Source organism: Mauremys mutica, chromosome 16 (genome assembly GCF_020497125.1).
Source record: "Mauremys mutica isolate MM-2020 ecotype Southern chromosome 16, ASM2049712v1, whole genome shotgun sequence".
NCBI classification, from domain to species: Eukaryota; Metazoa; Chordata; order Testudines; family Geoemydidae; genus Mauremys; species Mauremys mutica.
The window spans coordinates 25,123,635-25,149,898 of NC_059087.1; the positions used below are offsets into that span (position 1 = coordinate 25,123,635).

Sequence of the window (26,264 nt, forward strand, 5' to 3'; positions counted from 1 at the left end):
GTTTGGCCAGTGTACATGGCAGAGGGGCATTGCTGGCACATGATGGCATATATCACATTGGTAGATGTGCTGGTGAACAAGCCTCTGATGGTGTGGCTGATGGAATGTACATTGGTGAGTATGGCTCAACCATCTGAAACCCAAAGAGCAGCATGGAGTTATCCAAGCACACTATAGAGCACCTCCCAGAACAGCTCCCATTCAGCCTTCACTAATTCCGCAAACATAAAACACCATCACGTAAGTGCACATGCACGTTCAGATTTCAGTGTTTGTAGTTTCTACTTACAAATTTCCATTAATTACTGACAAAAGCGTTCACCCACTCACATAACATTGCCCGAATCATCGCAGAAAAAGGGACCTCATATTCCCCCTAATGGTAACCTGACTCCATTACGTCACTTCTGATCGTGCACTCATGCAAAATACAATTTATGGAAGCCTCACCAGCTCTATATTAATCATCAAAACATAACCAATAAACATGGTGGAAGTTAAGGTTGCACATTGGTTGTTCAGGATGAGGGTGGAGATATGTGGGCTGTATGTGGTAGAAGGGAGGTAGTTGAGGTTGAGAACGGGAACTGGTGAGGCGAGTGTAGATTGGGTGTAAAATGATTTAACTGCTTATTTCCTTGCTTCTTATGGTTTGAATTTGGGCGATGCTGCCTAGCAAGCTTATCTCAAAGTTAACCAAGATTTTTTTTTTTTTTGCGGGGGAATGTATTGGATGCTGTGGTTACATGTCTAACATCCTTGGCAGCTTTTGGGGGTGCCTACTCAAGAAGTTAAGATTATTCTTGGTGTGAGGTTTATGCTGCTGCCTGTTACAAACCCTTACTTTGATGTTCCTTGTGTTGTTACCGCACCTGCCCGTGTCTGGCTCAGGAGAGATCTGAAGGTATTGGAAGATGGTATGCATTTTAGTGTTTTGCTCCCAGGGGTAGCTTTTATTATTTATTTATATTTATTTATTTATTTGGGTTACAGTAGCAGCCAGGACTCTGTCACGAACCAGGAGTCCATTGTGGTAGGTGCTGTGCTAACACAGAACAAAAGCCTGGTCAGTGTCTTCAGTGATTTTTGACCCTCTTAGACAATATTGCTGCCTGGTGAGGTGCTGGGAAGGATAAAAGTCCCAAGGGAAAGCACTTTAGCCTCTGTGAAGAGTGGAGTTTCTTTTAAATAGAATTATGACTGGATATTAGACCTAAGAATAAGGTCCTTTGCATAGCAAGGCCATACACCAGAGATTTTTTTAAATATATATGTATAATTTATGCAATGTTTCTGTTAATCACACTCTCTACTTTAGATATCCATTAAAGCCCATCACATTAATTTAATTGAAAAATTCTAAGGGAATTGTATTAGATTTTTTCCTATTAAATTAACAGTACGGCCTTTAAATAGAAGTCCTAGGCATCCATTGTTGTTAACAGAATTATTATGCAAATTGATAGCTACTATCTGCCCTTTTTGGAACTGACCACCAATTCCTTCTCTCTTTTTCCCCCCCCCCCCCCCCCCGCTCAAATTTAATTATCCTTTTCCTTCTGATTTCTAGGTCATTAACACTGTGTTTTCAGCAGTCCTTTTCATATGGCACTCCCTGCTTATCAGTCTGCTTGGGCCTCCCAGACTTAACATGCTACCATGTTAAGTTGTGGGGAGTATGAAAGGATAGTTCCCTATGTAGCTCACTGGCCCTACAGCAAGAGAAGCAGGAGCTCATTCCTCACACCTGTTCTTGGTGAGCAGGGCAAGGTGAAGTGAGTTTTAGCCCTGTTCAGAGCTATTCCATTAATTGGCCATCTTGGGATCAATGAGAACACTAGGCCCAGGACTTGAGTGGTATCTACGAGTATGGTTATGCTGCAATAAAACACCTGTAGCTGGCCCATGTCATCTGACTTGGGCTTGCAGGGCCCAGGGTATGGGGTTATAAACTGCAGTGTGGACATTCAGGCTCTGAAACCCTGCGAGGTGGGAGAGTCCCAGAGCCCGAACATCTACACAGCAATTGTATGGCACCGCAGCCCAAGCCCTGTGAGCTCCGAGTTTTGGTGTTTTATTGCAGTGTAGACATTCCCTACATTTTCCACTGGATCCATCAACAAAATACTTGGTGGTCTGCTTAGAATCCCTGATGCACACAAATAGCACACCGGCTCTTCAAGAGAGTCAAGTCTAGACTCCTCTATAGAGGAGGGTGCTATGTATTTGCATATAAATTGCTGCTCTTCTTAGAACCTAACAGTACCCCAGTAAAGGCAGTGCACATAACAGAGAATTCAATGCTGGTCACAGCCAGCAACACTAGACCATTCATGAGACTTTCATAGTCCGAGATTACCTGTCTAAAAACCCCAAATGCATTTTTTCTTAATGACACCTCCACCCCCAAATTCTGTCTCCATGTCTCCTCCCCCTTCACCTTCTCCCCAGCGTTTTTAGTGAAATCTCATTTCTGTGCTGGGTTGTGTTGTTTTAACTGGCAACAATGGCCAGCTGGAGCACTCTAAGGAAACAGAGCGTTATCCAAGTAGATTCTGCATCTGTGAGTTGCAATTTAGCTGTGCTGGAGCACTGAGGGAACAGCTTGTGCTCATATCTAAAGTAACAGGTGGCTCTGCACAACTGGGTAACTTCATGGACCCAGACACAAGAAAGCAGCAGTTTGTACAGACCTCCGTTCATGCTGTTCCATAACCTGATACAGGCAGTTGAGTGCATAAAGCAGATCCTTACCTGCATGCTGCCCCCTCCCCTACTAATCATTAAGCTCAAAACTTTGCCACCTTGAATGGGTAAAATCCAGGAAGTGATGGATTCAAGCTCATGCTCAGTTGCTGGGACACATCCTGAAAAGAACAAAGTAGTGCCCAGCACGGACCTGGGCCCAGATGAAGAATAGAGCAAAGACTAAGAGTGCAGCTTAGTAAACAGAGGGCTTTGGGGTTTTTTGTTGGTGTATTGCTGGATTTTTGTCTTACTGAAAATGTGCAAACCCTTGCCTTCATGGTTATTTTTGCATAACAGCTGTGTTTCCATTGAGCAGCTGGGGGAGCCGTCTGACTCAGCAAAACTGCAGCATTAACTGTCAAAAAGAGCACTCAGGCAAGACTAGAAATCCTGTGGGCAAAACAATGGATCCTTTTCACCATGACTGAGAAGACACAAAATGATTCATATTGTCATAGGTGCTCAGATACAACAGTGATGGGCATGGTAAAAGAGTTAAGATTCATTTACCCCAGGGCATGTTCTCACAGAGGAAAAATCAATGGTTCTTTGTTTCATAACTGTATTGTGTGCATGGCTGTTAAAGGTATCCAGCAATGTATAAAGGAGACTTGATAGAGGGCCTGATCCCTCAAAGTGCTGGCAGCTCCTTTCAATGGGACCTGGGGGTTCCCAGCATTTCACTGGATTAGTCTCTCAGTTCAAACAGAGCAATTTTTATATTTCAATCTTATGACAAAATGCAACGTCTCAGCCACTATTTCCAGACAGGGTCAGTGTATCCTCTGTATTGACTGGGTTTGACGTGTATGTGAGTGAGACTGATTTTTTTAGGACAAGTGTATGGAATTTTGTTAGTGATGGAGAAGCAATGTGACCTCGAGGACAGGGCACTGGACTGGGAATCAGGAGACCAGGGTGCTATTCCTAACCCTGCCATTGACCTTGGGCAAGTCCATTTATCTCTCTATGCCTCTGTTTCCCCTCCTGCTCTTTGGTAGAGGAACTGCCTCTTACGAGGTGGCTGTAGTATAATGGAACCCTGGCTTCTGCTGTGACCTTTAGGCTCTACTGTAATACAAATAAGTAATAACAACAATGGAGATTGGTCCATTTTGTACACCACAATGGGACCCACCTATAAAGAGAGCAAGATGGCATTTATAATTAAGAGGAATTAAATGTCCAACATGGTTTCAGTCTGTTGCAATGAGCAAATTGCAATTCCAGTTACAATGAAGGGTGTGTGTGTGTGTGTGTGTTGGTGGCAGCAGGGAAATAATTATTTCACAATAAGTGAGTTAGAATGGCTTTGTTTTTAACAAGGTAGAAATATCATCATTGGACTTTTTAGAAGGGAAACAACTTCTTGGATTGGTGAGTAGCCTTCTGGCAGCATGTCAGAGTAGAAAGTGGGAGAGGCTAATGGTGGCTCCAAAATTTGGAGGAGATGGAGATGGCCCTTATTCCAAAGCATGCACCCTGTGGTGCATGCTTTGGAATAAGCACACTCTGTTCTTAGTTGTCCCTGTTAGGAGCCTGCAGACATCCTCTAACCTATATGATTGATGTGTCCCTAGCTACTCTGCCAGCAGTGTCTGTTTATATGCACTTCCTGTTTCAGACACAGCAGACTAGACTATAGATCTGATATATAATAACCAGCCTATATGCTATAATACCAATGTTGAGATTTGATGCATGTCTGTCTCCTCTCACCCCCCGGATCACAGGCTGGTACCTAAGCAGTATCCTGGTAGTTATTCCAGGCGCATTTGGGCCCAGGTATGCTATTCAATTTTTTTATTAATTGGGCTTGACCCTTAGTCAAACTGCAGCTCTGGGTGAAAAAGAATCTGGTGCCACATCTTCCCTAAAAGCAAGAAATGGAAGATAAATATTCAGTTCTAGCTCCAATTACACTATATAGTTTTCAGCATCTTGGGTGTCCACCCAAGTCGGCAACCAAATATGTTGGGTATTCTCTCAGCTGATATCTTAGAGTTTACATTGGATACCAGGGAGTTTATATTGCAGCCCCATTCAAAAAATTCCCAGGTCACTTCCTGTATTCACATGTTCATTTTGTGTGCTCAAATCACCAGGTGTTTAAAGAGTACCCTGTTGATTATGAACCTTGCAACCTTTGCAGATGTTACATCATGTCATGAAGATGCCAGTGTTGGTGATTTTGCAGTACTCCTTCAGGAAGTTCCAAGTGTAGCTGCTTGTTCCACAGATCAGACATAAAAAATGTTATCCCTAATTCCAGGCCATGTCTGTTTATAAAATTAGGATCTGGCAACAATAATCCTGAACACTTATTTAATTTGTTACTAACATACGTTGATACATCTTCACAACAACTCTCTGTGCTTGAAGGAGAAAAAGAGGTTGAGGTGTTCAAGTGACTTGTTCACTTGACCCAGCTCCAGGGTGAAGTTTCCCTTGTGTGGACAGCAATGAATCCTTCCCCACTTGTCTGCTCCATTACCTTTGCCCCCACCTCAGAAGAAGTGTTAACTTATGCCACATGTAGAACTTTACTGAGGTCACAAGAAGCATTTTGCTGTATAGAAGGAAGGACTCAGATTTGCCCACATATTCCCGCTTCATTCATTAAAATTCTCTGTGAAACTAGTTGTCCACGTGACCTTAACGTTACATATGTTGGAGTGCTATCTAAAACTGGCTTAAACATTGCAGGCTATGAACCTTGTTTATTGCAATTTGAATCAACTCAGTTGAATTCATACCCAATCTGGCCTACCATTGTGCAGCTAGGGTTGCTAACTTTCTAATCCAGGCCTGCGCAAACTTTTTGGCCCGAGGGCCACATCTGGAAATTGTATGGTGGGGCATGAATGCTCACAAAATTGGGGTTGGGGTGCGGGACTAGGTGAGGGCTCTGGCTGGGGGTGCAGGCTCTGGTGTGGGGTCAGAAATGAGGAGTTCAGGGTGTGGGAGGGGGCTCCAGTCTGGGGCAGGGTGTGTGTGGTGGGAGGGAGGGCTCCAGCTGGGGGTGCGGGCTCTGGGATGGTGCTGGGGATGAGGGGCTTGGGGTGTAGGAAGGTGCTCTGGGTTGAGACTGAGGGGTTGGGTGGGCGGGAGGGGGATCAGGGCTGGGGCAGAGAGTTGGGGCACGGCGGGGGTGGCTCAGGGGTGCAGGCTCTGTGCAGCGTTTACCTCAAGCAGCTCCCGAAAGCAGTGGCATGTCCCCTGTCCGGCTCCTATGCGGAAGCATGGCCAGGTGGTTCTGCTGCGTGCTGCCCCATCGGCAGGTGCTGCCCCTGCTCATTGGCTATGGTTCCCGACCAATGGGAGCTGCGGGGGCTGCACTTGGGGCAGGGGCAGCGTGCGGAGCAGAGCTCCCTGGCTGCTTCTACACATAGGAGCTGGAGGGGGGACATGCCGCTGCTTCCAGGAGCTGCATGGAGCGGCCCCCGACCCTGCTCCCAGGCTGGAGTGCTGGAGTGGGGCAAGCCCCAGACCCTGCTTCTGAGTGGGAGCTCAAGGGCTGGATTAAAATGGCTGGTGGGCCAGATCCGGCCTGTGTGCTGTCGTTTGCCCACCCCGTTCTAATCGCACAAAACCGAACACCATAGCCCCACCCCTTCCCAGATGGACGGACGCCTGGCAACTCTAAGTGCAGCTGATATGGAGATTTTAACATAATATATCAATAGCTAACTGATATGAGAGGCTTGTGACTTGCTGAACTCTCCTACTGGTAAGAGATTCCACGTGCAGAAAGCTGTGCTCTAAATATATGAATAAACTAACTAAAAAACCCTCTCTCTTCTTGACTCATCTCATTGTGCCTAGAAATAGTAGCACACATGGGATGGAAAAAAACCTGTATGCCTTTCTGGGCAATATGCTTTAGCCCAGGGGTTGGCAACCTACGGCACAAGGTGACACGCGAGCTGATTTTTGCCTGGCGCATGGCTGCAGGCCGGGGTCCCAGCCGCCGGCCCCGCTCAGTGTCCTGCTGGCCTAGGGTTCCCGGCAGGAGGCTGAGTGGGGCCAACGGCCGGGACCCCAGACTGGTGGCAGGCGCGCCCCCCCCACCCCGGCTCCCCCCTCACTGTGCTCGGGTTCTGCGGCTTCCCTCCTGCAGCTCCCCCCCTCCCGCTGCCTCAGCACTCTGCAGGGGAGGGGCTGTGCACGCAGCAGCCCGGCAGCGTGTTTTGCCTCCACGTGGAGCCAGCGTCTGACCGGCATGGGCATGGTAAGGGGAGTCCCGGGGGGCAGTCAAGGAGCAGGGGGAGGGTTGGATGGGTCGGGAGTTCTGGAGGTCCTGTCGGGGTGGGGAGTGGTTGGATGGGGCGTGGGAGTCCCTGGGGGGGTCTGTCTGGAGGCAGGGGTGTGGGTAAGGGTTGGGGCATTCAGGGGACAGGTAGGGGGTAGGGTTCTATGGGGGCAGTTAGGGTGGGGGGTCTCAGGAGGGGGCAGTCAGGGGACATGGAGTGGGGGAGTTGGGGATTCTGACGGGGACAGTCAGGATGGGAAGTGGGAGGGAGTGGATGGGGGCAGGACTCTCCCCTCTTTTTGATTGTTGAAATATGGTAACCCTAGGCGAGGGGGGGGCATGGGGGCTGGCGCCCGCATACATCCACTGCAGCCTGCAGGAACCCCCTGGAGGGGCGCCAGGCTGCAGCTTGGGCAGGAGGGGTGGCATGGCTGCTCCCCGCTAGTGGCACCGCCGTCTTTGCAGGGCTGCTGCCCCCCTGCACCGTGCCGGCTCCTCCATGGCTGGGGCTCGCTGCTGCCGCAAGCAGGACGCTCTGGCTCTCCGGTGCCTCCGGAAGGTGGCTCCTCCCTGCCAAGCTGGTGCAACAGCTCAAGCCCGGCAAAGCCAGTGAGTGGACTCGGGGCGGGTGGGGTGGGGAGGGCTCGCGGGGGTGCTGTGGACCCTCCAGGGGAGTTCAGGGGGCGGGGAGGGGGGAACCTGGTCTGGGGAGCAGCCCCTGGGCATGGCTGGCCCTTGGGTCTATAAAGGCTCGTTGGGATTTGCCCCTCAATGAACCGATGTGCAGGGGGCGGGGGAGGTGGAAGTTTTGCCTAGGACGCAAAATATCCTTGCACCGGCTCTGCCCCACGGGGTGTGTGCACTCCAGGTTAAGAACCACTGCAGTAAACTGAGAAGATCTGCATTTTAATTTAATTTTAAATGAAGCTTCTTAAACATTTTAAAAAACTTGTTTACTTTACAGACAACCATAGTTTATAGACTTAGGGCAGGTCCATACTCACTGTGCGGGTCGACGCGGTGAGTTCGACTTCTCTGAGTTCGAACTATCGCGTCTAATCAAGACGCGATTGTTCGAACTCCCCGCACGCTCCGGTCGACTCCAGAACTCCACCACCACGAACGGCGGTGGCGGAGTCGACCATGGAGCCGCGGAGTTCGACCCCGCCGCGTCTGGACAGGTAAGTAAGTCGAACTAGGGTACTTCGAGTTCAGCTACGCTATTCGCGTAACTGAACTTGCGTACCCTAGTTCGACCCCCGCCCTTAGTGTAGACCAGGCCTTAGAGAGAGAGACCTTCTAAAAACATTAAAATGTATTACCGGCACGCAAAATGTTAAATTAGAGTGAGTAAATGAAGACTCGGCACACCACTTCTGAAAGGTTGCCGACCCCTGCTTTAGCCAGACACTATTTATTGAGCTCAATACAGGAGTAACGGGGTGAAATTTTCTGGCCTGTGATATACAGGAGGTCAGACTAGATCAGTGGTTCTGTGGGTCACAACCCCATTTTAATGGGGTCACCAGGGTTGGCTTAGCGTTGCTGGGGCTTGGAGCCAAAGCCAAGCCTGAGCCCCACCGCCCATGGCCGAAGCCAAAGGGTTTCAGCCCTGGGTGGCAGGGCTTGGTTACCGGCCCCCTGCCTGGGGCTGAAGCTCTTGGGATTTTGCTTTGCCCCCACCCCTGCCTGGGGTTGTGGGGCTCAGGCTTCGGTGCCCCCTTCTGGAGTGTGTAGTAACTTTTGTTGTCAGAAGGGGTTCACGGTGCAATGAAGTTTGAGAACCCCTGGACTAGATGATCTACTGTTGCTTTTTGGCCTTAAACTCTGTGAATCTATGAAACCCCCAATAGGTGGCTACTGAAGTGGTAAAAAGGAATGTCAGAAGTCCCACTGCCAGAGAGAACATACACCACTCTTTGAACATACACCACTGGGAACAGGCTTAACGTTGCCTTCTGAACCACACACTCTTATTGCTTACATATTAAAGTTCTTACTATTTATTAAAGCAGGAGGGAATCTGCATAGTTTGGCACAGTGGGCTTGTCTACGTGGAGTGGCATTACACACCAGAAGGAGTGTGAACTGTAAAGCGTTCTAAAGCGCTGCCCTCTCTAACTACCCCGTGTAGACCCTGCTAATGCTCTCAGAAAGGTACCTAATCTGTGTTAACATAGTACTGTTTCAAACAAGACTACATCAGAACACACTGGGAACCCTTTAGAGTGGTTCACAGGGTCTGTTAGAGCACAACTCTTTAGAGTGCTCTACAGTTTACACCCCTCTGGTCGGCACTGCCATACTGTGTAGTCCGGTGGTTCCCAACAAGGAGTATGAGTATCCCCGGGGATATGCAGATTGCTTCCAGGGGTACATCAACTCATCTAGAGATTTGCCTAGTTTTACAACAGGCTACATAAAAAGCACTAGCAAACTAAAAGGTCATACAGACAATGACTTGTTTGTACTGCTTTATATACTATACACTGAAATGTAAGTACAATATTTATATTCCAATTGATTTATTTTATAATTATATGGTATAAATGAGAAAGTCAGCAATTTTTCAGTAATAGTGTGCTTGTGACACTTTTGTATTTTTGTGTCTGATTTTTGTAAGCAAGTAGTTTTTAAGTGAGGTGAAACTTGGTGCTGTGCAAGACACATCAGATGCCTGAAAGGGGTACAGTAGTCTGGAAAGGTTGAGAGCCACTGGTGTAGACAAGCCCTGAGTTCCCATGCTCTATATCACAAACGAAGTGGCTTTCTGGCAGGATAATACTAATAGTAATATGCCCCTTTCATAAACAAATCTCAAAGAGCCTTACAATCACTAGTTCAGCCTTACAAAACAGCAGTGTTGTAGGCGGTGTTCTCGTACCCATGTTGGTCCCAGGATATTAGACAGACAAGGAGGGTGAGGTAATATCTTTTATTGGACCAACTTCTGTTGTCCAGGCTTGCCTCTCTCAACAGAAGTTGGTCCAATTAAAGAGATTACCTCGCCCACCTTGTGTCTCTGAACCTGCAGTGTAGTATTTAATAAGCAAGCAAGCCAGCATCTCATTTTAAAGAGGGGGAAATGAAAATGGGGTGATTAAGTGACTTTTCCAAGGCCACACTGCAACTCAGTGGCAAAATCAGGGATGGCCTACAGGAATCACCTCATTCTCACCCGACAGCTCTTACCACTCATTGGAGACATCTCTTAAGAACTAGCTGTGTTGTAGTATTGTGTTAGGTGTCAAATCCCTTGGTGCTGCATTTGAAACTTTTCATGAAACAGAAGTTTAAAAAAAAATCGATTTGGAAACATCAAAATGACTTATTGATGTCTTTTGATAACGTAATACAAAATATTAAATATATAAATATTAAATACAGCATAGAAATATAATATTTAAATACAATTTTATAATATAAACTTAAAGCTGAAAGAAAATGAAATAATCAGAATGAAATACTCCATAAAGTCAAAATGAAATACACCATTTCAATTTTGAATTGTTTCAAAATTTCTCTATTGAAACTTTTGACAAAATTCAACACTTCCCACGTTAAACATTTTGATTTTAATGGAACAGCATTTTCCAATGGAAAACTGTTACATCTAATATTTTTCAATAGCCTCTATAGCAGAATGATTCTTAGATAGCCCTGCCTCCCTGTTCTTCTGGATGTAACAGAGTCTCAAGCACTCTAATGTCAGAACTGCCATTATATCAACAGACCTATTGAGACACAAAACAAAACCAACCAGATTCAGCCTGGCAGAGGCTAATGGAGGGAAGCATCTGACTCTTGCTACTGACAAGTGAACGAACTGCCAGCTTAAGTCAACAATGTGATAGTTCGTGTGTCTTGCTCCTCCCAATGAAAGGAGGACCTTAGAAACTCAACCCTAGGGCTGGAACGGTAAGCCCCACTTCTCTGCCATTGTCCCATTGGGGGCTGGGGGGGGGTCTCCCCTTCCATGCCATCTTTTGCTTTGTGTGTGTGTGTGTGTGTGTGTGTGTGTGTGTGAGTGAGAGAGAGAATAATTGCTCTTTTTTGGTTTGGAGGGCTGAACTAAATACCTTAATCCCCATATTCATTTTGGTTCAAACTAAACTGTTTTCATTTTTTTCTCTCTCTCTCTCTGAAATGAAGAAAACTGAAAAAAAATTGTTTGGGTTTGACTGAAACAATATTTTTCACCTTTTTGTTTAATTTTGGGTTATTTTCAGGGGTTTTCATTCTGTTTCTTAAAAATGAGCTAAATTTCTAAACAAAATACTGTTGTGAAATGATGTCAACATTTTTTTATTTTGAAGTGTTCAAAATGAAATATTTTAAAATGGTTGACACTAACCGTTTTGACTTTTTCAAAAAAAAATTTCCTTTTTCCCTCCAGCTGAAACAATTTCCCATATTCAACCCAAATTTTCAAATAATTTTGGTGCCCTTAAATATACATTTTCCGGCAAATGTATTAAATTAAATCTGGCCCAGCTGTAATAATGAAGCTTCCTCTGCACAAGTCCCTTTTCAAACCTGCTCTACAAACACAACTCACAGAGGTAAAATCCGCTTCCCTACACTTTCTTTGTGGAGTTCTGACTCTTTCAGCATAAACCTTCTCCTCCAGCTCGGCTGCTCTGCCCACACACTGGCTCCTCTCTCCCCACAGAACCACTCTCAACTTCTTTACACCAGGGTGGGAGGAGGAGCCGCCTGCCTCAGGGAGTCAGCAGAACTCAGTTAACCCTTTCCCAGCAGGATCAGCACCAGCTATGTGGCGTTTCAGCCAAACGCTCGCCAGCCTATTACACTCTCCTGCCCTGCAATCCCCTTTCTCTAGTTACTAAACCGCAGTCTTTCCTGGGATTTGTTTAACAGGGTGAACTGCATTGTTCCCCTGCCTGAGCCCCAGGCAACCTAATACAAGAGTTTACAGGCTCATTCCTTAAAAGAAATAAGATGAGGCGAGCACAGAGACCCAGCACAGAGAAACAAAGGCAGGCGCTTGCTGGTACAGCTGTGTGCCTGCCGTGAAATCTACCTTGCTTGCCTGCTTTGAGCACAGTGGCATCAGCAACATCCTCCTCTTCTGAAAGCTTTGGCCTAGATAACACAATAAATAATGCCTCAGAGCAATGTGACCGGTGGCGGGCAGTAAATGATGACACTGTCAGCCGTACACAACTGTTGAAACAAACACAGACTGTAATCATCATGCTGTACCCATAGAAAGATACTTGGCAAATGAGATTCCATTTTCACATTGGTTTGTGCCGCGCATGTAAATTTCCAGGGGGAGGACCAGCATTAGAGATGTGTAATTGATTGTCTGAATTATAATAAACAAGCTGTGACAGGTGCTCATCCATCATATTCCTGCTGAATGTTCCAGTGCCACAGCGAGAGAGCGAGAGCAGAAATGTGAAGGAGGGGAATGGGGAATCAGAATTCATACAAGAGATAGAGGAGAGGCAGTGGGCAAGGGGAGGGGGAGAGAATGTGAAGGAAGGAAGACAGGGGTGTGAATGTGAGAACGCAAGCATCAGGGAGAAAGAGTCTAATTAATTCTTTTGATTAGATGATGTGTTCTTTTGGATAATTTATTGGATCAAAAAATCCTTTCTAGTGGTGGGAGAGAGAGAGACCTGGGGGATTTGGTAGGGACAGCAAATGGAAGGTGGAGCTAGGGATTCCAAGAATTGAGTGTGGAAAAGGACAAGTGGAAAGTAAAGAAGGAAAGGCCCTTCCAGCTGTGACTGGGACAGATCCAGTTAGAACTAAAGTAAGTGTGTGTGTGTGTGAGAGAGAGAGAAATAGCTCATTCAGACACCCCAGCCTATAACTGAAATGCCCAGGGGCAACCTTATTCGAGAACATATTTACAAATAAACTTATACGCTTTATCTTCTGTGTTTAAAAAAAAAAGGCTCTAGAAGACTGAAGTTTACAACAAAGTTACTGCAAAATTTCAGACCATTCTTGTAGCATTTTTAATAACAGTTCCATTCTGATGACATACCTGCGGGAAGGAAACCATGCTTCAGGAGCAGTTCAGCACTTTTATTTTCGCGGGCTAGCAGAGGCTATTTGTATTTTGGAGAGGGTGGAGGTGACAGGTGAAGTTATTGGTCTCTAGAGGGTAGTGTAAGGACTATGCTGCATGTTGAACTTTAAAAAGTGGGGAAATTTTGCCTCAGAATGGAGGGGAGGGAGTGTTTTGCTGAATTCTACATCAGTATCCTAAGCAATAAATAGATTGTGGGTTTAGTTTCACCTCTTAAATGGAGCAAGTCAGCAGGGGTTGGAGGGTTAATATATTTACTAGAGCTCTGGGAACACTTTGCAACAATTAATCTATCCAATTTGCTTTGCCTTTTTCTTTGCTCACAAAGTGCCAGTGATCAGATTGCTTTTTCCACACATTTATTTGTTAATTCAAAAGTATTTGATTAAAACTTCTGTGAAAATTTTTAACTCTCTGATTCTATTGCAGGAAGTTTTCTGCAGTTATTTGATATTTAGAATTTGAGCTGTGCGGCTAAGTTGTGTTGAGCCATGTTGTTGTTTGTGTTCACTGGTTGGACAAGTGCTCAAGAACTTATGGTACAGAATTTTGCACGTGAAAATTTAAAAGCCCTTTTCCACAAACATGTGGGCCACCAGAGCTCAATTGCATGCATATTCACAGGAAACAAACAGAAAATGGATATGAACACAGCTGATGCCAATTTATTTAAAATATGAGCAGATTTTAAAAATTGTGAAAAAATGTTATTGAAATCTCAAAAATTTAAACCAACTTTAATGTGAGCAGATATTCAGGCTCTCCATGGCCCTTTTTAAAACACTGTTAATAAAGCAGAGGCACAATGTAAAGTATTAATCTGCAGTTAAGAACAAATCCTGCTGTCTCCGAATGGGACCTTTTGCACAGAACAAATAAGTTTCCATTATGCACTGGGAAGAACAGGGTTTGGGAGGCTGTGGTGTATGTAAGCCCCTTGCCTATTTGAAGGTATCCGGGGGTGGAGAAGGGTAAGGGGTCTTGTGCGCAGACTAGGGCAGGTGGATCTGCCACTACACAGATTCACTGGGCATTTTACCACATTTAGGTTAAAGATGATGTGTAGGCTAATCCAGACCAGAGGCCCAAGTAGCAGTTACAGAGAAGCTCTGCTGTTGATCCCATGGCCTGGCAGAATGAGAATTTATATTGACCTGGCAGTGCAGCACACAACTCTGTTGCTAAAATTGTACATCGGGGCTTGGGTTTTTGCCTCACTGAAAGGCTAGAAATGGGGGGCAAGGAGCAGGGCCAGCTCTAACTTTTTTGCCACCTCAAGCAAAAAAAGAGCGCCGTGCCGCCCGAAGCCCCTGCCCCCCCCGAGCGCCGTGCCGCCCGAAGCCCCTGCCCCCCCCGAGCGCCGTGCCGCCCGAAGGCCCTGCCCCCCCCCGAGCGCCGTGCCGCCCGAAGGCCCTGCCCCCCCCGAGCGCCGTGCCGCCCGAAGGCCCTGCCCCCCCCGAGCGCCACGCCACCCAAACACACACCCCAGAGCGCCGGGCTGCCCGAAGCCCCTGCCCCCCCGAGCGCCGCGCGGCCCGCTGCCCCTGCCCCCCCGAGCGCCGTGCCGCCCGAAGCCCCTGCCCCCCCCGAGCGCCGCGCTGCCCGAAGCCCTCGCCCCCCCCGAGCGCCGCACCGCCCAAACACCCCCCCCTCCGAGCACCGCCCAGCCGAAACACAAACAAACAAACAAAACCCTCCAGCGCAGCCCCGCCGAACCAAAAAAAAACAACAAAAAAACCCCAAAACCCAAGCGCCGCACCGCCCCAAGGTGCCGCCCCAAACACGTGCTTGGTCGGCTGGTGCCTGGAGCTGGCCCTGGCAAGGAGGAATGGAAAAGCTTTGCTGCAAAACTGGATGAGTTCTGGGCAGAGGTCTCTCTCGCTGCCCCCTAGACAGGATGTCTACCTTCTTCTGCTCATTCAGTCTCTATAGGCAGCTCTAATTCCATGTTGCCAGACTGGGGCAGATCAAGAATTTTCTTTGCAATCTGGTGGGATGTGGCCTTGATTTTCTGAGTTATTCTGGGAATCCCGGAGGGCATGGGGAAGGGGCAAGGGAAACAGAAAAGTTGGGGTTGGTTTTTAGAAGGACTTATCTATTAGGGGAAAGTGGAGGAAGGCTCCGTTTTAAGAAACTGAAAACAGTGCATGAGGCTTGAGTGTAAGTAACTGCTGCTGGCATGGCAGAGGTTTATTTTGGCCCAGGACTGCCCTGGGAACAGCAGAGAAGCTAACACTCTTGGAATTCTCTCCCTTTACAATTCACTCAGCAACTTGGCTTCAAAAGACAATTTAAAAAAAAAAAAAGGAAATGTATCCAAATATCCAAGCCAAGGTTCGTATGTGAAACTGTGAGGAGGAGATTAAAGATCCAGCAAGGCTGATCTCTGACTGAAATGTTGGGGGAAGGGGTGTGTGTCAACATTTGGGATATCAGCTGAGATTGTGCAGAGCCTGTTCAGTCCTGTTTGTGATCACCCTCTCTCGCTAAGCACACACAAGGGTGGTAGTCTCTGTGTTGGGGACAGGAATGGTCTGGGGGTCAGTAGGGAACCAAGCTGCAGAACCTTTTTCTTTTTATGCTTCCAAGTTTGTAGGGTTTTGTTTTTTGTTTTTAATTCTGCAGCTGTTTCCCCAGGGTCACCCTCTGGTTTCACTTCCCAGAAGCTCTGTTGTCCCTGGGTCTTAATGCTCCTCCCATGCATGGGGCAGAGCAGAGTCACAACATGGTGACAAGAAAAGAGATGAAGTTGAGTGGTGGCACCAAACGCAGCAGTTGTATGATGAAGAATCACAAAGCATGTAATTAATAGAAAACAGGTTAAGGCTGTAACGCTATGCAACAACATCTTTGGGCAGCAATTCACATGGGATCCAGTTTAGTCCATGTGCATACAGTGTGATATTGTAACTGTTCAGTATTGATATACATTGTTGTTTATGTGCTTTTCACAGAGAGGGTGGGTTGTAGTATCTGTATAAGATGCCAGTTTCAACACACAGCCATGTAATTCACTAGAAACCTCTGACATTTTATGGTGGAACCATCAGGCTATGAGCAGGACAGTCTGGCTGGTTCTTGCTACTGTAAGGGTGGTCTTGGGGAGGCCATTGTATCAACTCCAACCTCACAAATTTCTGCAAACAACGATGCTATTTGCAATCTAAGACTTTCATGCAAAAACAGCATTTTTGCTCATTGCTGTATTTTTTTCCTAGGTCCCAATTTGGATGATCTGTCATCCTGGTCATGTCTATATTCTTCTTCACTAGAATTTTGTTGTTATGAACCAGGCTGAAAAGTCTGTGCTGCTTTAAGATATCTAATTTTTACTTGACCTTTATAAAAAGTCAATTTGTGCTTTGTTTGTTTCCCAAACATGAAATCTAAAATGCCCTCCAGTCACTTCTGCACAGTATTCATTTTTCACCATCAGCAAAACAGTGCTGCTGTTGCTCTTTTCAGGAACAACTAATGCACAGGAGACAGACAAGACCTTTTTTTTTTTCTCCTTTTCATTTGTATTGGTTCAGGAGGAGAGTTCAGGTTTCAAAATTCTGGTGTCACCCCCATAATGCCACTCATTTTGGAGTTATTCTGTACTTGGAAATGTTGATATGAACTCAAAGTGAGAGCAAGCATGGTATAACTAAGCAGGGACTGGAAGTTGTGAGTTCTCAATCTGGCTTTGCTGCAAACACTAGTGGGTGTCCATAGGCAACTTACTTAGCCCAAAGTGACCTCCAGTTTTGAGTGTGTCTATGTTTAAGTGCCCCATTTGAGAAACCCTGGGTCTGATTTTTTCAGAAGCACTAAGCACCCACAATTCCAGGTGGAAGGCAGTGGGAGCTGCAAGTAGGCTGCAAAACCCATTTGCTTCTGTGGAAGATTTGCCACAGTAAGGAGTGCATGGGCAGTGGTGTTTTGAGGATTAACGTGTAGAAGTTTTCAAAGCACCAATGGGGGGATATTTTCATAGGCACAAGGGGTAGTTTAGGTACCCAACTCCCATTGACTTTCAGTGTGAGCTGGCTGTCTAACTGCTCTTTGTGCCTTTAAAAATCTCCCTGTAAGTAATTATGATCAAATACTCTTGCTGGTTATTGGTGACTTCCAGTCATGTGATTGGAATACAGCAATTAATCAGAAGATTGTAGGAATGCAGAATTATTTTTCAAGGTGTCTGCCTGTCTCTCTCTCTAGGGCTCATACGGGTGTACATTATTACACCATACTCACACTTCCCAGTAGAAGGCAAGTTTTGAAGGCACATGTCCTTTGGCTTTGTTCTTTATACCACACCCAGGGCGTGTATTTTTGGACACACACATGCATGTCTTATCATGCCAGCTGTTGCTTAAGAATTCACACGAGACAATATTTCCAAAATGAAGATGCTGGAGTTTGTGAGTGCTGATGAAGAAATGTAGGATTCCCGTCAGTAATTAAGCCCACTGCCGAGTTTAATTTAATTTAGTTACATTTGTGGTATATGAGACTGCCTATGGGAGCTTTAATCTGCTGGAAACCAGATAATGCCCTGGCAGCATGATCAGCCAGAGGGCGTTTTCCCCCATTTTGCAGATGGGGAAACTGAGGTACAGAAAGGGTCAGTGGCTTGGGCAAGGTTCTAGAGGAAGTTTATGGCACAGCCAGGAATAGAAAGACTCCAAATCTCTGTGGATCCTGTGCTTCTACCACAAAATCTTCCTTCCTCACCGATGACTTTAAAGAAAGAAAAGAGATTTATTTTTCTTGTAATTAGATGTAATAATTAGAATATAGAAACAAATCTGTCGCTTCCCAAATGTCACAGATGTCACTCTATTGCCTACCATGGACATTTAAGGTTTCAGGCCAACATTGGAGATACAACTCAGATTGTCTTGCTGCAGTAGCACAGGCTTTTGCTAAAGGAGACTCTTCACTAGCTGTTGACCATACAGGGCCCATGACATGCATAACTAAGGAGTTTCAGTTCTATTCAGTGGAAAAAAATGTTATGTGATCATGTAATTTATGCAAACACATGAGGGGTACAGAATTAAGGCTGCATGGGCAACATGAATTCTGACTTATCCTTTTGAGTGCTTGATTTTGCAACCTTAATGTTTTTTTAATGCAGCTCTATGTGAGCAATTGTGTATGTATGTTATATAGCTTGTTTCTCATTCATAGTGGCCTGTTATCCTGGTTTGCTGGAGAGATCCTGTAAGTTTCCTCTCTGCGGTACTCTAAGTAGCTGCAGGAATTTTTTTTTCCCCTCTTTCTGCTTTGGTTCCTGTTTTTAGCCACCTGCCTGTCATGACTGCTGTCTGCTATGCCAATGAACCGCTTTCCAATGGACCTTTGCAAACTGGGTTATCCAATTCTTCTAATCTGTCAATCTCATCATTTCAGTCTCACACACCCACTGTGTCTGGGAGTTACCTGTGTCTTATTTTTATACACTCTGCATGGATTAAAACCTTTAAAGATGACTTACAAATTGTTCTTAACTTGCATCTTTTTGCACCCCTGTATTGGCTCAGTGCATAGAGTATATAATTACTAACATGGATGATTATATATAATAATGTTATGTTGGAAGGGTTTTACTGGCATGAGGTCAAAATGTCACATTATTCATAAATGGCAAAGCCATGAGCGTATTTTGCAGGTCATCCCAAATAACTACTATTTAAAACTGTAATCCACACAGTTATCAGTTCTATATATGCCACACATTTAAATATTTGAAAGTTTTAAATAGTTTTATTGATACTATTTTTCTTATCTCTTTGTATCTGTAAATCCAGATTGCTTTAGTTACCATGACAGATTTTCAAAGCAGTCTAGGCACATCTTCTATCTTTCATTAAAATTAATGGAAGATGTGTCTAAATGGCCTAAACTGCTTTGAAAATCTCAGTCCATGAGTTCAATTGTGTAGGACAGGAAAATTATAACAAGTAATATTTAGAGTTGTTAAAAGTGTATCTATATTAGGTTTTTCATAGGTAATGTAGAAACATTAAGGTTATATGTCATGATTTGCCAGGGCTTGAATCAAATATTTTATATCTCATTGGAAAGCAATGGATTTCTCTATAACAGAGTATGTGCCTGGTCCCTGTGGTGTCCGGGAAAGTGTTAAAACTCTTCACTAGACTGAAAGGTGTAAACTGAAAGATTGCGTGAGCTGCTAGTCCTAGAGAGAAGACCTGGCAACTGATAGAGTACTGGGAGATGGAGCTGACAGCTGTGCCAGCCTTGTCTATACAAGGAAATTTACCTGCATAACTGTACTAGTATAAATACTCTTATTCCAGAATAAGAATGTCTACACAGGGAATCATACTGCTGTAGTTATGCTGATAAATTTCCCTGTGTGGACAAGCCCTTTAAGTAGGGAAAGCCACAAAAGAGAAGCAGAGGTAGCTAGTGTAGAGGATTACAGGAGAGGTGTTCTTTTTCCCTAGTGATGCTTGGCTGTCTCCTGTACTGGGAATTCCCTATGGGAAGTAGCACCTGGGGCTTGCCCACTGCTTTGAACTCAAGAGGACTGTACTGCTGCACAGAGACTGTAGCCACAATAAGAACTGGTGTTTTTTATTTGTAGCTGAAAGAAGCAGCCCTGTGTTAGTGGACCCTTGGATCAGATGGAAGACATTTTTCAATGGGACCTTGGCCAAAGGAAGCTGCCATGGGGCTGGCTTTTGCGTTTTTTCCTTTGCTGATATTGACACCTCCTTCCCTCTCTTTTGGGACATGATTTCAAGAGGCTGTGACGCTCAATGGGGAAGTCACTGCATAGCACCCACTTCCAGCCCTTGTGGATTTTGCAGTATTGGGTCTTTACAATTGTGAGTAGTGCAAGATTGAATGCTATCCATCTTACACCTCAGACCAATATAACTGTGGGGGAGAAAATAAAAAAAAAAATCTGCCAGAGAAGTGTTTCTTCCTCCTCTCTTTGAAGTGGCAGCTGTTTGGAACTGCTCCCAAGCTTTGGAATGTTAGGAGAAATCCTCAGGGAGATGGATTAGCATGTAGGGGGCAGGTGAGGTGGTCAGGGGTGAATGATAAAATGCAACTTGTATCCTGGCTAGGCAATTTATCATATAGGTATTGCCACCACTTAGTGTGTGGGTTTTGTATATATAAATGGTGTTTACTGGCAAGTGTTGTATTACTGCTATTCATTTAACTGCTCAGCAAATGGCTGCAGCACTTCACAAAACATCCAGACATGTTCCCTGCTCTGAAGAGCTCACGATCTGTGTATCAAATAAATTTAAATAACTTACTAAGCCTCCATTGTGGCTTTTGGTTGTTTTAAGCTGGCTCTGTTCCTCCCTCACTGACAGGTGTCAGAAGGTAGGCTGGGTGTCATTCACATTTTGCAGCCTGCACTGTTTCAATCTCTCCTGGTGGCCTCCTGTACAGGATGATGGACAAGGGAAGTGAGGAGCGCTTTTCCTCTCAGCATCCTCCGGTGAGAACCTTTGGGAGAAAGGAGCATCTCCCATCATTGACCTCTACGTAGACCCTGTGATTGTAGCTAACAAAAAGCAAGAACATGATCACTGGAAAACAAAACACAGCAATAGTTAAAACCCCACCAGACATACTTGTACCTGAGGTTATTCTGTGAGCACCTCTGGAGCCCCAATCCTACTCCCACCAGCTTCAGTGAGAGCAGGCTTAAGTTCTAGGTATGCAGCCCTTCCCCAATGGAATCTCTGAGTCTTCATATTTGCATCAGTCCAGCCATTCACAACACACACTTTGCATCTCTACAAAGGAAAAAGGACACTAAACTATCTAAACTCCTACATGCCACAAGGGGCCTGTAGGCGTGCGTAGACTCACCCCTGCAGCGCCTCCTGCTGGTCATCTCTGGGAATTAGCTTTCCAGCCGTTGGAGCGCCCTCTGCAGGCCGGTGTCCCACTGCCGCTTGGCCCCTGTGTCCCTCCCAGGACCCTGGTGCCCCTTTAACTGGGTGCTGCCCCCGGCAGTACCCCCACAGTTCTGGGTCTCCCCCTCCCAGGGGAACCCCCACCCACTATCCCCACTTCACCTCAGTCTTGGCTACTGCCCAGTCTCCATCTAGCCCCCATTCACTGGGGCAGACTGCGGTATAAGCCGCTCATCACAGGCAAAGGGATTTGGACCTGCTGCCTCTGGCTACCTGTGGGCTGCCCCTGCAACCCAGTACCTAATAGGCCTTACCAGGCCTGCAGCCTGAGGCTTTCCTAGGCCGGAGCCCCCAGCTCCTCTGGCCCTTCCCCAGACCTGCTCCACTCTAGGTTCCTTATTTAGCACCTTGCAGCCAGGCCCTTCTCCCTCTCCAAGCAGAAGGAGACTTACTGGGCTTCTGGCTCACAGCCTCTTACAGGGGCCAGCTGGGCCTGATTGGGACATGGCCCAGCTGCGTCTGCTTCCCCAATCAGCCTAGTAGCTGCTTTCCCTGCCACAGCCCTCACCCAGGGCTGTTTTAAGCCCTTCGGGGCAGGAGTGGGATAAGCACCCCGCTACAGGGCCACAACAGTGGTTCCCTTAACTCACCTGTTAATCTATCCAGCTATACTCTGAGCCTGACAGAAGAGTCTGTCCTATCTCAGGGTCTCTCCTTCTGCCCCACCACCCCCACAAACATGATACAGTTCTGCAGTGACCTAGAATCCTACTTTTGACGTCTCCAACTCAAGGAATATTTCCAACACACCACTGAACACCACACTAACCCACAGGAAGCTTCCTACCAACACTACAAAAAGAAGGATTCTGTGTGGACTCCTCCTGAAGGTCGAAACAACAGACTGGACTCCTACACAAAGTGCTTCCGTCGACGTGCACAAGCTGAAATTGTGGAAGAGCAGCATCACTTGCCCCATAACCTCAGCCATACAGAACACAACGCCATCCACAGCCTCAGAAACAAGTGACATTATAACCAATAAGGCTGACAAAGGAGGTGCTGTCGTCATCATGAATAGGTTGGAATATGAACAAGAGGCTGCTAGACAGCTCTCTAACTCCACATTCTACAGGCCATTGTCCTCTAATCCCACTGAGGATTACAAAAGAAACTACATCATCTGCTCAAGAAACTCCCTACAGAAGCACAGGAACAAATCTACACTGACACACCCCTAGAGCCCTGACCAAGGGTATTCTACCTGCTACCCAAAATCCATAAACCTGGGAATCCTGGATGCCCCATCATCTCAGGCATTGGCACCCTGACAGCAGGATTATCTTGCTATGTGGACTCCCTCCTCATGCCCTACGCTACCAGCACTCCCAGCTATCTTTGAGACACCACTGACTTCCTGAGGAAACTACAATCCTTTGGTGATCTTCCAGAAAACACCATCCTAGCCACTATGGATGTAGAAGCCCTCCACACTGACACTCCACACAAAGATGGATTACAAGCCATCAGGAATAGCATCCCTGATACCATCACAGCAAACCTGGTGGCTGAACTTTGTGACTTTGTTCTTACCCACAACTATTTCAGATTTGGGGACAATTTATACCTTCAAGTCAGCGGGACTGCTATGGATACCCACATGGCCCCTCAGTATGCCAACATTTTTATGGCTGACTTAGAACAACACTTCCTCAGCTCTCGTCCCCTTACACCCCTACTCTATTTGCGCTACATTTATGACATCTTCATCATCTGGACCAATGGGAAGGAGGCCCTTGAGGAATTCCACCAAGATTTCAACGATTTCCACCCTACCATCAACCTCAGCCTGGACCAGTCCACGCAAGAGGTCCACTTCCTAGACAATACAGTGCTAATAAGCGATGGTCAGATAAACACCACCCTATACCGGAAACCTACTGACCACTATACTTACCTACATGCCTCCCAGCTTTCATCCAGACCACATCACATGATCCATTGTCTACAGCCAAGCTCTAAGATACAACCTCATTTGCTCTGATCTCTCAGACAGAGACAAACACCTACAGAATCTCTATCAAGTGTTCTTAAAACTGCAGTACCCACCTGGTGAAGTGAAGAAACAGATTGACAGAGCCAGAAGGATACCAAGAAGTCCCCTCCTACAAGACAGGCCCAACAAAGAAAGTAACAGAATGCCAGTAGCCGTCACCTACAGCCCCCAACTAAAACCTCTCCAGCACATCATCAAAGATCTACAACCTATCCTGAAGGACAATCCTTCACTCTCACAGACCTTGGGAGACGGGCCAGTCCTCTCCTACAGACAGCCCCCCAACCTGAAGCAAATACTCACCATCAACTACACACCACACAACAAAAACACCAACCCAGGAACCAAACCCTTGTACAAACCCCGGTGCCAACTCTGTCCACATATCTATTCAAGGGACACCATCATAGGACCTAACCACATCAGCCACACCATCAGGGGCTCATTCACCTGCATATGCACCAATGTGATATATGCCATCATGTGCCAGCAATGCCCCTCTGCCATGTACTTTTGCATAGAATAAAAGAAAACAGTAAATGGACACAAATCTGACATCAGAAATCATAACATTCAAAAACCAGTAGGAAAACACTTCAGTCTCTCTGGTCACTCAATAACAGACCTAAAAGTGGCAATTCTTCAACAAAAAAACTTCAAAAACAGACTTCAACGTGAAGCTTCAGAACTGGAATTAATTTGCAAACTGGATACCATCAGATTAGGCCTGAATAAAGACCGGGAGTGGTTGGGTCATTACAAAACCTAAACTTAATTTCCCCAATACTAATTTCTCCCTACTGTTACTCACACCTTCTTGTCAACTGTCTGTAATGGGCCACTCTCTTACCACTTCAAAGTTATTTTTCCTCCCTTGGTATCCTGCTGTTAATTGATTTATCTCATTAGACTGACCTCACACTTGGTAAAGCAACCCCCATCCTTTCATGTATTTATACCTGTTCCTGTATTTTTCACTTCATGCATCTGATGAAGTGGGTTCTAGCCCACAAAAGCTTATGCTCAAATAAATTTGTTAGTCTCTAAGGTGACACAAGGACTCCTCGTTGTTTTCTCCACGTCAATGTAGCATATTTCAGGTATCAGTCTGCCACTCAAAGGGCTTATCTGCACAGAAGTTAGTGCATAGCAAGCTAGGATATGAATTTACAGTGCACTAGCTACTCCATACTAACTCTGTGTGGACATTCTTACTGCACACTAGAGGTGTCCTTGGTCAGTTTAGGTTGGTGCACTTTAAAATGTGTTAAGCTAACATGCACAAAGGCACTTTTAGTGCGTGGAGTGTCCACATAGTAACAGGGCCGCCCAGGGGGGGGGGGCAAGTGGGGCAATTTGCCCCAGGCCCCACAGGGGCCCCCACGAGAGTTTTTCGGGGCCCCTGGAATGGGGTCCTTCACTCACTCCGGGGTCCCGGCCCCCGGAAAACTCTCGCGGGGCCCGGGCCCCCGGTGCTGCTTCCGCTCCCGGTCTTTGCTGGTGGGGGGTCTTTCTGCTCCGGGACCCGCCACCAAAGTGCCCCGAGGACCCGCAGCGGGGGCCCCCCGCCGCCGAATTACTGCCGAAGACCCGGCTGTACTTTGGCGGCAGGTCCTGCTTCGGCGGTAATTCGGTGGCGGGGGGGTCCCCACCGCGGGTCTTCGGGGCACTTCAGCGGCGGGTCCCGGAGCGGAAGGACCTCCCACCACCGAATTACCGCCGAAGCGGGGGCTCCCTGCCGCCGAAGACCCCAGGCCCCCGGAATCCTCTGGGTGGCCCTGCATAGTAAGCGCAAAGTAGCGAGGGCACTGTAAATTCACAGTCTGCTGCACACTAACTTCCCTATATAGACAAGCCCTGAGCTCCTGATCTCAGAAGTGTCCCTCTCATTTTAGAAGCCCGCCCCAAATTTGAAACTCCCTGGTTTATAAAAGTGCAACCCCAACACCAGTTTTCCCCCACCCACTTACAGAAAAAGAGCGAGAAGGCTAGCCATCAAAGAGAGAAAGGAACAAACATGCTGTCCACATAGAGTATTCGGTTTAGCACTATGTTCCCAAAGACGAGCTGTAGAAAAGAAACTGGCATAGCCTCTAAAACAATAGCTTTCTTTTCTTAACCACTATAGTACCCTCAGGGAAAGACGTGAAGAAGAGGAAGCCTCAACCCCTCCTCTTGCTCCACCTCCACTTTCAGGGGGAGACAGGAAAAAATAAAGTCTTCTACATCATCAATAAATGTGTCAGTACCTAGGCCACAAGGTAATACTGAAATAGTCCTGAAAGACAGCTGTGATAAATTAAAGGGGGAGGGGGGAAGGAGAGGAGGTAGCTCCCTCTTATAGACTCAGCCAGCCAATCAGCTATAAAATCCCTCTTAGTAGTTGTTCTCTGCTTGCTTTATTTGTAAAGGGTTAAAAAGTCTCCCTGCATAGGTAAAAGCAAAACAGCCAAGGGGAAGGCTAGAACTTTTTAAAAGTGGGAAAAAACTTCCCCTTTGTCTGTCTGCGGTGTTCTCCCGGAGAGACGGGACAAAGCAGCTATGCCGTAAGAGCTTGGGCTAGGTATGAAAAATCATCAAATCATACCTAGAAACTACTCATTTGAAACCCCAGAGATGTAAGTAGATCAGGGAATGTCTAGGAAGATATGATTAGGTTTATTTCTTTCTGGCTTGTGGACTTCTCTGTGCTAACCCCTAATGCTTTGTTATGCTTATAACCTTTAAGCTGGACCTCAAGAAGGTTATTCTTGATGCTTAATTTTTGTAAGTGGATTTTTTCAAATGTATTTTCTTTTTGTTTTTAGTAAAATTTACCTTGGATTTTGTGTCCTTAAGAGGTTTGTGCACATGTTGTTTAATTAGCTGGTGGCAACAGCTGATTTCCTTTGTTTTTTTTCTCAGCTCTTCACTGGAAGGGGGTGAAAGGGCTTGAGGGTACCCCACAGGGAGGAATTCCCAAGTGCGCCTTCCTGGGCTCTCAAAGGGGTTTTGCATTTGGGTGGTGGCAGCATCTACCCATCCAAGGTCAGAGAAAAGCTGTAACTTTGGGAGTGTAATACAAGCCTGGAGTGGCCAGAATTAATATTTAGAATCCTTGCAGGCCCCACCTTCTGCACTCCAAGTGCCAGAGTGGGGAATCAGCCTTGATAATAGCACTACTCCTTGTCATTTTCCATCTCACTAGGCAAGAGCCACATATCCCTTCACAGTCTTCCATTTATATGATGAGGGTGATAC

At 46.3% G+C, this 26,264-nt stretch overlaps 1 long non-coding RNA gene across 1 annotated transcript; it reads right to left on the reverse strand.

Moving 5' to 3' along the window:
- LOC123351183 lies at positions 1–26,264 on the reverse strand. Its single transcript, XR_006573947.1, has 3 exons — positions 26,135–26,264; positions 20,357–20,610; positions 1–133 (listed from the first exon to the last, which is right to left on the reverse strand). It is a non-coding gene; the product is annotated as an uncharacterized LOC123351183 (long non-coding RNA).